Raw genomic sequence first — 12,552 nt, forward strand, 5'->3', positions numbered from 1 at the left:
AGTCTGCTCCCTTGGATGCCCTTACAGCCTTTCAGCTATCTGAAGACAATTATGTCCAATCACTAAGTCTTTTATCATGCTGGAAGTGCTCTGAGGACCATCAAGTCAAACCCTTCATTTTGGTGATGAGGAAACTGAACCTCAGGGGCCATGTCATGCTCTGACCTGAGACCAAGCTTACTCTTCTCTCCTGTAGCCTCACCTTTTGTTTGCAAACAATGGTTCCTTGGGGCATATGGATGTCTTTTGTTCCACTGCTTTTTAGTTTTGTCCCATCATTATAATGCATATTTGTTTCTTTATAGTAAACAAACTAAGAATACACGTTTCAAATACACAAAAAAAGAGGGTCCTGATATACGGAAGGTGAATGAAGATGCCTTTGGAGGAAAGACATTTAAAACAAAGAAACAACAAAAAAGAAGGGGAAGTAAAAAAATAGGAGGAGGAAGAAGACAAAGGAGGAGGAGGAAGAAGAAGAAAAAGGAGGAGGAAAGCAAGAGGGTGTGGAAATATATATCCCAAAGCAAAGCCTTTAAATGCCAGAGAGATCAAATTATGAGCTTATACATAGAAATCACAAGAAATGATAAAAATACAAACCATAGCTTCTCCATCCAAACCAGGTCTTGTAATCAAAAGTCAATATAAAATATCTCACTTTAAGGGGAGCCCTAGCCCAGGGATCCAGCATTGCAGTAGGTCAGAGAGTCAAAGGAATGGGTTCCCTGAGAAATAAAACTATATACTACTGTACCGTAGTTATAAAGGAACTACTATACAGGAGTTTTCATTAGTTATCCACTTTATAATATAGAATTGTATATTTGTCAAATTCCAATCTCCCAATTCATCTCACCAGTCCTTTTCTCCTTGGTATACGTATAATTGATTCACTTTGCTATACAGCAGAAACTAATAAACATTGTAAAGCAACTATATTCCAATAAGATTTATTTCTTAAAACACCAGACCAAAGTTCTGGACCAAATGTTGGCTAGTTAGGACCCACAGATTAGAGATATATCAGGGAGAAAAGATAATTAATTGAAACCAACACTGAGATGAAATAGATGTTGGAAAAACCTAACAAGGATTTTAAAGCAGCCTTCATAACAATGCTTCAACAGACACTTACAAATTTTTTGAAACAAACAATAAAAAATTTTAGCAAAGACCTAAATATACATACAGATAGCTGAGGCACATGAAAAGATGCTTAACATTGCTAAATTAATAGAGAAATGCAAATTAAGACTATAATGAGATGACATCTCACTCTAGTCAGGTTGGCCATCATCAAAAAGTCTACAAACAACAAATGGTGGAGAGGGTTTGGAGAAAAGGGAACTCTTTTGCACTGTCAGTGGGAATGTAAATTGGTACGGCAGCTATAGAAAACAGTATGGAGGCTCTTAAGAAGCTAAAACTAGAGCTACCATATAATACAACTCTTGGGATTATAGAATATAGAAAGTCAGTCAGTTATGTCTGACTCTTTGAGACCCTATGAGACTCCATACTGGAGTGGGTAACCTTTCCCTTCTCCAGGGCATCCTTCCAACCCAGGGATCAAACCCAGGTCTCCCGCATTGCAGGCAGATTCTTTACCAGCTTAGCCACAAAGGAAACCCAAGAATACTGGAGTGGGTAACCTGTGCCTAATCCAGTGGATCTTTCTGATCCAAGAATCAAACTGGGGTCTTCTGCATTGCAGGTGGATTCTTTACCAACTGAGCTATTAGGGAAGCACTCTTGGGATTATATCTGCAGAAAAACAAAATCTGAAAGGATACATGCGCCCCAGTGTTCATTGCAATGCTATTTATAATAGCCAAGATATGGAAGCAACCTAAATGTCCATTGACAGACAAACAGATAAAAAAGATGTCGTATATGTCTACAATGGACTACCAAACCATAAAAAAGAATGAAATAATGCCATTTGTAGCAACATGCATTATCATACTAAGTTAAGTAGTCAGGCAGAGAAAGACAAATATCAATATAATATTGCTTATATTCAGAATCTTTTTTTTTAATGATACAAATGAACTTATTTACAAAACAGAAACAGACACAAAGACTTAGAGAATGAACTTATGGTTAGCAGGGGAGAAAGCGGGAAGGATACGTTGGGAGTTTGGAATTGACAGTGTACACACTGATACATTTAAAACAGACAACCAACAAGGACCTGTTGGATAACACAGGGAAATCTGTTCAACACTCTGCAATAACCTAAATAGGAAAAGATTTTGAAAAAGAATAGATACGTGAACTTCCTGATGTTCAAGCTGGTTTTCGAAAAGGCAGAGGAACCAGAGATCAAATTGCCAACATCTGCTGGATCATCGAAAAAGCAAGAGAGTTCCAGAAAAACATCTATTTCTGCTTTATTGATTATGCCAAAGCCTTTGACTGTGTGGATCACAATAAACTGTGGAAAATTCTGAAAGAGATGGGAATACTAGACCACCTGACCTGCCTCTTGAGAAACCTATATACAGGTCAGGAAGCAACAGTTAGAACTGGACATGGAACAACAGACTGGTTCCAAATAGGAAAAGGAGTATGTCAAGGCTGTATATTGTCACCCTGCTTATTTAACTTCTATGCAGAGTACATCATGAGAAACGCTGGGCTGGAAGAAGCACAAGCTGGAATCAAGATTGCCGGGAGAAATATCAGTAACCTCAGATATGCAGATGACACCACCGTTATGGCAGAAACTGAAGAGGAACTAAAAAGCCTCTTGATGAAAGTGAAAGAGGAGAGTGAAAAAGTTGACTTAAAACTCAACATTCAGAAAACTAAGATCATGGCATCTGGTCCAATCACTTCATGGGAAATAGATGGGGAAACAGCGTCAGACTTTATTTTTGGGGGCTCCAAAATCACTGCAGATGATGATTGCAGCCATAAAATTAAAAGACACTTACTCCTTGGACAGAAAGTTATGATCAACCTAGATAGCATATTGAAAAGCAGAGATATTACTTTGCCAGCAAAAGTCCATCTAGTCAAGGCTATGGTTTTTTCCAGTGGTCATGTATGGATGTGAGAGTTGGACTGTGAAGAAAGCTGAGTGCCAAAGAATTGATGCTTTTGAATTGTGGTGTTGGAGAAGACTCTTGAGAGTCCCTTGGACTGCAAGGAGAATCCAACCAGTCCATCCTAAAGTAGATCAGTCCTGGTGTTCATTGGAAGGACTGATGCTAAAGCTGAAACTCTAATACTTTGGCCACCTCATGAGAAGAGTTGACTCATTGGAAAAGACCCTGCTGCTGGGAGGGATTGGGGGCAGGAGCAAAAGGGGACGACAGAGGATGAGATGGCTGAATGGCATCACTGACTCGATGCACATGAGTTTGGGTGAACTCTGGGAGTTGGTGATGGACAGGGAGGCCTGGCGTGCAAAGAGTCAGATACGGCTGAGTGACTGAACTGAACTGAGTCACTTTGCTATACACCTAAAACTAACACAACATTGGTTGTTAATCAACTTAATTCTGACATAAAATAAAATTTTTTAAAAGTTCAGCAAATAAAACATATAAAAAGGATGTAAATGGAAATTATGGAACTGAAAAATACAATAATAGAAATTTTTTAAACTTTCTGAATGGGCTTAATATTATAACGGAGATGACATTGGATACAATCAGTGAACTTGAGGATAAAGAAATAAAATTTACTCAATATGAACAATAGAGATAAAACAGACTGGGAAAAAAATGAGAAGAGTCTCTAGGATCTGTGGTGCAGTAACCAAAATCCCAACATTTGTATCAGAGCCCCAAAAGGAGAGAAAAAACAGTCTAAATGAGTATGCCAAGAAATTATGCCTGAGAATCTCCCAAATTTGTTGAAAGACACAAACTTACAGTTCCAAGAATCTGAACAAACCCCACCAGGAGAATTTCAAGGGAATCAATGCCAAGACACAATTGAATTCTGAAAACAAAGGCAAATTCTTGAAAGTAGATAGAAAGAAAGAATATATTACCTGTCAGAGGAACATTAATTCAGATGATGGCAGATATCTAATTTGATACCACAGATACCAAAGGAAATGGCATGGCATTTTTCAAGTGCTGAAAGAAAAGAAATGTCAACTGCAAATTCTATATCCAACAAAATAGACCTTCAAGAACAAACACCGTGTTCAGATGAAGAAAAGCAAAGAGGATTTTTTGCTAACAAATCTACCCTCAAAGAGTGACTGAAGGAAGTTTCTTGATGAAGGTGAAAGAGGAGTGAAAAAAGCTGGCTTAAAACTCAACATTCAAAAACAATCATGGCATCTGGTACCATCACCTCATGGCATATAGATGGACAAACAATGGAAACAGTGAAAGATTTTATTTTCTTGGGCTCCAAAATCACTGTGTATGGTGACTGCAGCCATGAAATTAAAAGACACTTGCGCCTTGGAAGAAAAGCTATGACAAACCTAGCCAGAGTATTAAAAAGCAGAGACATTACTTTGCCAACAAAGGTCCATATAGTCAAAGCTATAGTTTTACCAGTAGTCACGTACGGATGTGAGAGTTGGATTGTAAAGAAGGCTGAGCACCTAAGAATCAATGCTTTCTAACTGTGGTGTTGGAGAAGACTCTTGAGAGTCCTTTGGATTGCAAGGAGATCAAGCCAGTCAATCCTAAAGGAAATCAACTCTGAATATTCATTGAAAGAACTGATGCTGAAGCTGAAGCTCCAATGCTTTGGCCACCTGATGTGAAGAGCCAACTCACTGGAAAAGACCCTGATGCTGGGAGAGATAGAAGGCAGGAGGAGAAGGGGGCAACAGAGGATGAGACGGTTGGATGGCATCACCAACATGGACATGAGCTTGAGCAAGCTCCAGGAGATGGTAAAGAACCGGGAAGCCTGGCATGCTGCAGTCCATGGGATCGCAAAGAGTCGTACATGACTGAGCAACTGGACAACAAACAACAAAGAAAGTTTCATAAACAGAAAGGAAAAGATAATTAGGAACTTCATAAAGGAAAGCACAATATCAAGATAGATTTTAAAAATAGGGGTAAATATGATAGACTATCCTTCTCATGGGTTTCCCTGGTGGCTCAGATGGTAAGGAATCTGTCTGCAATGCAGGAGACCCAGATTCGATACCTGGGTTGGGAAGATTCCCCTGAGAAGGGGACAGCTACCCACTCCAGTCTTCTTGCCTAGAGAACTCCATGGACAGAGGAGCCTGACAGGCTGCAGTCCATGGGGTTGCAAAGAGTCAGGCACAACTGAGCAACTAACACTTACTTACACTTACCTACTTATCATTCTCATAAACTTTTACAATCATGATGATTGAAAGAAAAATGATAATATCTGATACTCAAGGCAATGGTGCTAAAAATTGGGAAAGGCAAAGGGACCTGAATAGAAACAAGGTTTCCATACTTCACTCATGCAATAATAGATTATAATGTCATATATGCATATTGTAATATCCAAAGGAATAACTTTTTATACAAAGTGATATACTCAAACACACTAAAAATATATCAAGAGAGAATCCTATTTAAAAAATCCCAATAACCTACATAAAGGTGATAAAAGTGAAGCAGAGGAAAACCAGGAAATAATAAAATTGTATACTTAAGTTCATATATATCAAGAATCACCTTAAATATAAATGGTGTAAATACACCAAATAAAAAGGCAGATTGGCAGGGTGGATAAAACAAACAAACAAACCAAAAAAGAAACACCAGCCAACTATATGATGTTTGAAGTAAGAACAAATTCACTTCATATTCAATGACCCAAGTAGGTTGAAAATAAAAGGATATTTTTTATAATAAAAAAGAATATATGGAAACTAAAATTAAAAACAGTATTATTTATAGTCACTATAGAAAAGAAAGTACTTTGTACATATACAAAACACATAAATAGTCTGAATGCTGAAAATTACAAAATGCAAATAAAAGAAATCAAAGAAGACTTAAGTCGATGGAAACACATAGTGTGTTCATGAATTAGGAGATCCAACTTAGTAAAGATCTCTCCAAGTTGATCTGTGGGTTTAATGCAATTCTTGTCAAAATCTCAGCAAAGATTTTATAAGCATAAAGAAGTTTATCCTAAAATTTATATGGGAAGGCATAGTATCTAGTATAGCTGAAACACTCTTGAAAAGGAGTACAGTGAAAAGAATCCTTCTTCTTGATATTAAGGCTTACTATACAGCTAAAGTAATCATGGAGTTGTCACACTGGTGGAGAGAGAGACATAAAGATCAATGGAACAGAACAGAGAACCCAGGGGTAAGCCTACACAAATAAGCCCAACTGATTATCAATAAAGGTGCAAACGCAGTTCAGTGCAGGAAGATTGTTGTTGTCCTTTCAATAAATGGTACTGGAACAACTGGACATCCAAAGATAAAAACCAACAAGTAAACAAAAAGTTGACCTAAATCTCACACCTTATATAAAAATTAACTTAAAATGGATAATGGACTTCAATATAATATGTAAAAATACAAAAGAAATTTTTTTTAAAGAACACATTCAGGATTTCTAAACAAAGAATTCTTAGACTTGATGCCATTAGATAATCTATAAAAGGAAAACTTGATAAATTAGAGCTTATGAAAATTAAAAACTTTTGTTCTGTGAAAGATCTTGTAAAGGTAATGGAAAGAAAAGGTGTATACATTGGGAAAATATTTTCAAGCCACATATCGGGCATTGGAGTAATATAAGAATATCTAAAGAACTCTCAAAACTCAGTAATAAAAAAGTTCAGTTAGAAAATGGGCAAACAATATGAATAGACATTTTGCTGAAGACGTACAAAGAGCAAATAACTCAGAGGGAGAGGGAGAGGGTGGGATGATTTGGGAGAATGGCATTGAAACATGTATACTATCATGTAAGAATCGAATCACCAGTCTATGTCCGATGCAGGATATAGCATGCTTGGGGCTGGTGCACGGGGATAACCCAGAGGGATGTTGTGGGGAGGGAGGTGGGAGGGGGGTTCATGTTTGGGATCGCATGTACACCCGTGGTGGATTCATGTCAATGCATGGCAAAACCAATACAGTATTATATAGTTAAAAAAAAAAAAAGTAAAAAAATAAAAAAATTAAAAAAAGAAAAGATTTTAGCATCATTTTAGCTACTAAAGAAATGCAAATTTAAAACACAATGAGACAATGAAATATTATTCAGCCATTTAAAAGAATTATATAATGCCATTTGTAGCAACATGGATAGACCAAGAGATTATCATATTAAGTGAAGTAAGTCAGACAGAAAAAGACCAACATTATATTATAGCACATATACACAAAATCTAAAAAAAAAAATGATACAAATGTACTTATTTACAGAACAGCAATAGACTCACAGATATAGAAAACAAACTGATGGTTATCAAAGAGGAAAGGAGAAAGAGGGATAAATTTAGAATTTGAAATTAACAATCTACTACTATATATAAAATAGATAAACAAGAACTTGCTGTATAGCACAAGGAAATGTATTTACTGTGCTTTTGAAGTGCGGTGTTGGAGAAGACTCTTGAGAGCCCCTTGGACTGCAAGGAGATCCAACCAGTCCATTCTGAAGGAGATCAGCCCTGGGATTTCTTTGGAGGGAATGATGCTGAAGCTGAAGCTCCAGTACTTTGGCCACCTCATGGGAAGAGTTGACTCATTGGAAAAGACTCTGATGCTGGGAGGGATTGGGGGCAGGAGGAGAAAGGGACGATCGAGGATGAGATGGCTGGATGGTAACACTGACTCGATGGACGTGAGTCTGAGTGAACTCCAGGAGTTGGTGATGGACAGGGAGGCCTGGCGTGCTGCGATTCATGGGGTCACAAAGAGTTGGACACGACTGAGCGAATGAACTGAACTGAATAACCTAAAATAGAAAAGAACCTGAAAAAGAATAAATATTATATATGTTATATATACATACACACACACTTGCTTGTTATAAAACTAATTATGCAACTAAATATACAATAACCTTTAACCTCTGAGCCACCAGGGAAGCCCTAAAGTGAAAGTGAAGTTGCTCAGTCATGTCTGACTCTTTGTGACCCCATACGGCTCCTCAGTCCATGGGATTTTCCAGGCAGGAATACTGGAGTGGGTTGCCATTTCCTTCTCCAGGGGATCTTCCCGACCCAGGGATCAAACCCGGGTCTCCCACATTGTAGGCAGACACTTTACCATCTTAGCTACAGAGCTCTAAGGTCATAGATATATATGTATATATATATATATACACTTGCTAGTTATAAAACTAATTATGCAACTAATTATACAATGCAGCATACATACCTACTGCTAGTATACATACCCAGAGCTCTTGGGTATTTATCCCAGAGAAATGAAAACATGTTCACACAAAATACACACAACTTTATGTGTGAATTTTGTACACAAATATCTACAGCATCTTAACTCACAGTAGTTAAATACTGAAAATAACCCAGTCGCCCTTTAGCAGGTGAATGGTTAAACTATGGTTGTCCATATCATGGAATACTACTCAAAATAAGAGAGAGAGAGAACTATTGATACAGGTTATAATTTGGATGAAGCTCAAGCGAATTATGGTGAGTGAAAAAAAGCCAATTACCAAGACTGTATACTATATGATTCCATTTAGGAAACATTCTTAAATAAAATTACAGAAACCATGCTAGTAATAAGGATTAGAGATTAAGGAAGAGGCATGGAAGGAAGGTGGATATGCTTGTAAAAGGACAACAGGAGAGATTCTCATAGTGATGGAATTGTCCTGTATCTTTACTGTGGTCGTAGATTTGCAAACGTACCCATGTGGTAAAATTCTATAGCTTTAAATACATACACAGATGAGTGCAAGTAAAACAGGAAATCTGAATAAGTGCAGTTGATTATATCAATGTAAATATCTTAGTTGTCATATTGACTACTATTATATAAGTTATCATCTAGGAAGATTAAGTTACTCAGGATCTCTCTGTTATTTCTTATAATTGCATGTGAATCTTCAATTATCTTGAAGTAAAACCATTAATATTAAGAAGCATTTGCCTAAAATAAAGCCAAAAGCAATAGATCTCTTATGTCTCCCTGTTGCCTACAAAATTAAAGTTCAAACTATTTAGCTTCAGATTTCTAGATACTTGCAAACAGATCCCAAATCTTACCTTCCAGAAGTCTGCACACATTGGCTTAATACTTGGATATTCTTGGGAGTTGCTGTGTCTGCTTCTCCACTCAGTTCATCCTCCAGTCCCAACCCCTCCTTCATATGCCCCAATCCTACCCTCCTTCCAAGTTCACCTCCAAATGGCAAAAGGGAGAGAGTCCCTCCCTCTGGGTTCCCATGTACCTTTTTACCTTGTATGGTGTGTGCATGCTAAGTCACTTCAATCGTGTCCAGCTCTTTGCGACCCTATGGGCAGTAGCCTGCCACGATCCTCTGTCCATGGGATGCTCCAGGCAAGAATATAGGAGTGGGTTGCCATGCTCTCCACCAGGGGATCTTCCTGACACAGGGATCAAACCCACATCTGTTAAGTCTCCTGAACTGGCAAGCAGATTCTTCATCACTAGTGCCGCCTGGGAAACTCCACCTTGTATGGGAGTTTTGTACATATCAATACTTGTTTTATACTCTTCAGAAATCAATGAGCTTTTCTCAGACAGAACTGAGATTCATTTATCTCTGACTTCCCCACAGATGCTAGTAACCACCAGCACATAGCTCTCAGAGGTAGCCAGGATGGTGTGGGGTACTGCAGGGTTCCATCAAGAGAGGCAGAAGTCACTGTAGGAGTTCCCAGCTCTGGAGCCAACTGGCTTCTCTCCAGCCCTGGTTCTACTACCTTTATAGTTTGGCCCTTAACTCTATCCCAATATCAGCAGAGAAGGGAAATACATGGCAAGTGCTGACATGTTAAAAAGCATCTTCCTCAATACCTGGCAACAAGTAGACACTCAAAACGCAGCTGGAGCTTTCTCTAGCTCCTATTCATTCACATACTACTTGTACAGACGTAGACAAATCACGTTTTCCTGGTGCATTAAGTTTCTTCATTTGTAAAAAGGAGTTGAAAGGACCTCTGTTTGAAGTAAGATTAATTGATTTATTTGTACAAACTTCAAGCAGAATATTGCTTATGGAATGTGAATAAGCTAACATCCATTAGAGTCTTTGCTATGAGCCTAATATATTACATGCGTTTATTCATTTGAACTTCTACTTTGAGTTCATGAAGTGGAACTTAGACTGTCTCCATTTTACAAATGAGGAGACTGGGCATCGAGGGATGAACTACGTGGTAGAGGCTAGGAAGTCTGGACTTCCCAGCTCTTGGACTTGTGTAGCCTGCCTCTCTAGCAGAGACAGGTGGTAATATTCAGGACCCTCACAATCAGGAGTTGGTGAATCTGTTTTCTTCCTGTTTCTTTCTGAGCTCTTTTCCCCTTTTAAGCTCTGAAGACAACTACTGGCAGTTGTCTTCCCCATTCTTCCCTATAAAATATCTTCTTTGTGGTTTTGACCTGCATTGCTTCAGACTCTCTTCTTACCTCCACAAGGATCTTCTTCCATGCCTATGACTTCTGTTTCTGACTGCTTTCTCCTAGCACTCTGATGCCATAAACGGCTCCCTGTTCAGAGAGATATCAGCTGCTACCTCATAAAGGAGGATTCCAGATAAAACTCCAGCAGTCCCTAGTCCACAGGTATCCTGCAGCATTTTCTGTTTTCTCCACCCAAGACTGATGCCTTCATCTGAGCCCTGGAGTATTTTTCAACCTGTAGTTCTAGGATCACCTGTATTGACACTACCTGTGATGCTTGTTAAAAGTATTCAACCCAGTTTACAAGATCTACATGTCAAAAATTTTCAATTAAAAAATACACAAGCCGCATCTATAGAATGAGAATCTATAGGTGATACCTGGCAGGGGTTGCAGGGGAAGGCTGCATTTTAACAAGGCTCTCAGGTGATTCTAATACAGAAGAAAGCTTGAAACTGCTTTAGACTCTTGCTTGATCAATCATCCTATCTCTAAACTAACAGAATGAATAAAGTGGGGAAGGAAATGGCAATCCACTCCAGTACTGTTGCTTGGAAAATCCCATGGACAGAGGAGCCTCGTAGGCTACAGTCCATGGGGTTGCAGAGTTGGACACGACTGAGCGACTTCACTTTCAGTTTCACTTTCAAAAGATAAAAAGGAAGAAGAGATCATAAGAAAAAAGAAACATAAGAGGAAAAGCAAGATTGGAGAAGAAAATTGTGAATATGATTTTGATCATAGTGAGTTAGAGATGCCTGTGGGACACGCAGGAGACCATTTCTAGTACTCAGTTGGATTACAGGAATAAAGCTCTAGGGAAAGGTTGGGGCTGGTTAGATAGATTTGATGACTATATTTCCTGAAACAAGAACTGGGAACCATGGTTTGCATGGATTTTTAAGCTTCTCCCAGGGAAAAGAGAGAAAATTTTAATACCAAAGTGTTGACAATGTTTCAGAGTTTTAAGCAATTTGCTTTTTCTCTACCCTCAGCCTCCTCCTCTGTAACACTGAGATAATAGTGGTACCTATTCTAGAAAGTTCCTGTGACTAAATAACAAGTATTTCACAAGTAAACAAATAACAAATGCTTGGGGCAGTGCTTGGACATAGTAATCACTCAGTAAATGTTAGCTATTCCTACTTATTTAAACAATAGGGCTAAATACTTTTTTAAAATAAAAGGTATACAGATTAGAAAGGAAGAAATAAAACTGTTTTTGTTTGAAGTTTGCATGATTGTCTATGTACAAAATCCCAAAGGACTGACAAAATGAAAAAAACCCACCTTAAATGAGTAAATGACTATAGCAAGGTTACAAGATACAAGGTAAATGTACAAAATCAATTACTTTCCTTCATACCAACAATGGACATTGGAATTTGAAATTATTAACACACAACCATTTATAGTAGTACCAAAAAAAATCTTGAAACACTTAAGTTATAAACTTTCCAAATATATACAAGGTCTATGCATAAAAATAAAGCTTAATGAAAAAAGTCAAGAAACATCTAAAAAGAGAGAGTCTGTGTCCATGGATGAGAAAACTCAATATTGTTGTCAATTCTTCCCAATTTGATTTGTAGTTGCAATATGATCTGAACCAAAATCTAAGCAGCCATTTTGTGGATATTAGCAAGTTTATATGGAAAGCAAAAAAAAAAAAAAAAAAATAGCCAACACAATACAAAGAAGAACAAAGTTTAAGGACTGCAATTACCCAACCTCAAGACTTACTCTAAAGCTACAGTGATCAACATAGCATGGTTCCTGTGTATTCTGCTATTGTTGGATGAAGTATTTTATAAATGTCAATTAGGTCTAGTTGATTAATCGTGCTGTGTCAATTGAACTATGTTATTACTCATTTTCTGCCTGCTGGATCTATTAATTACTAAAGGGGTATTCAAGTCTCTAAATCCATATTAATGGATTTGTCTATTTCTCCTTTGCAGTTCTATTAGTTTTGCTTCATGTGTTTT

This window comes from Capra hircus, chromosome 3 (assembly GCF_001704415.2).
Source record: "Capra hircus breed San Clemente chromosome 3, ASM170441v1, whole genome shotgun sequence".
NCBI lineage: Eukaryota > Metazoa > Chordata > Mammalia > Artiodactyla > Bovidae > Capra > Capra hircus.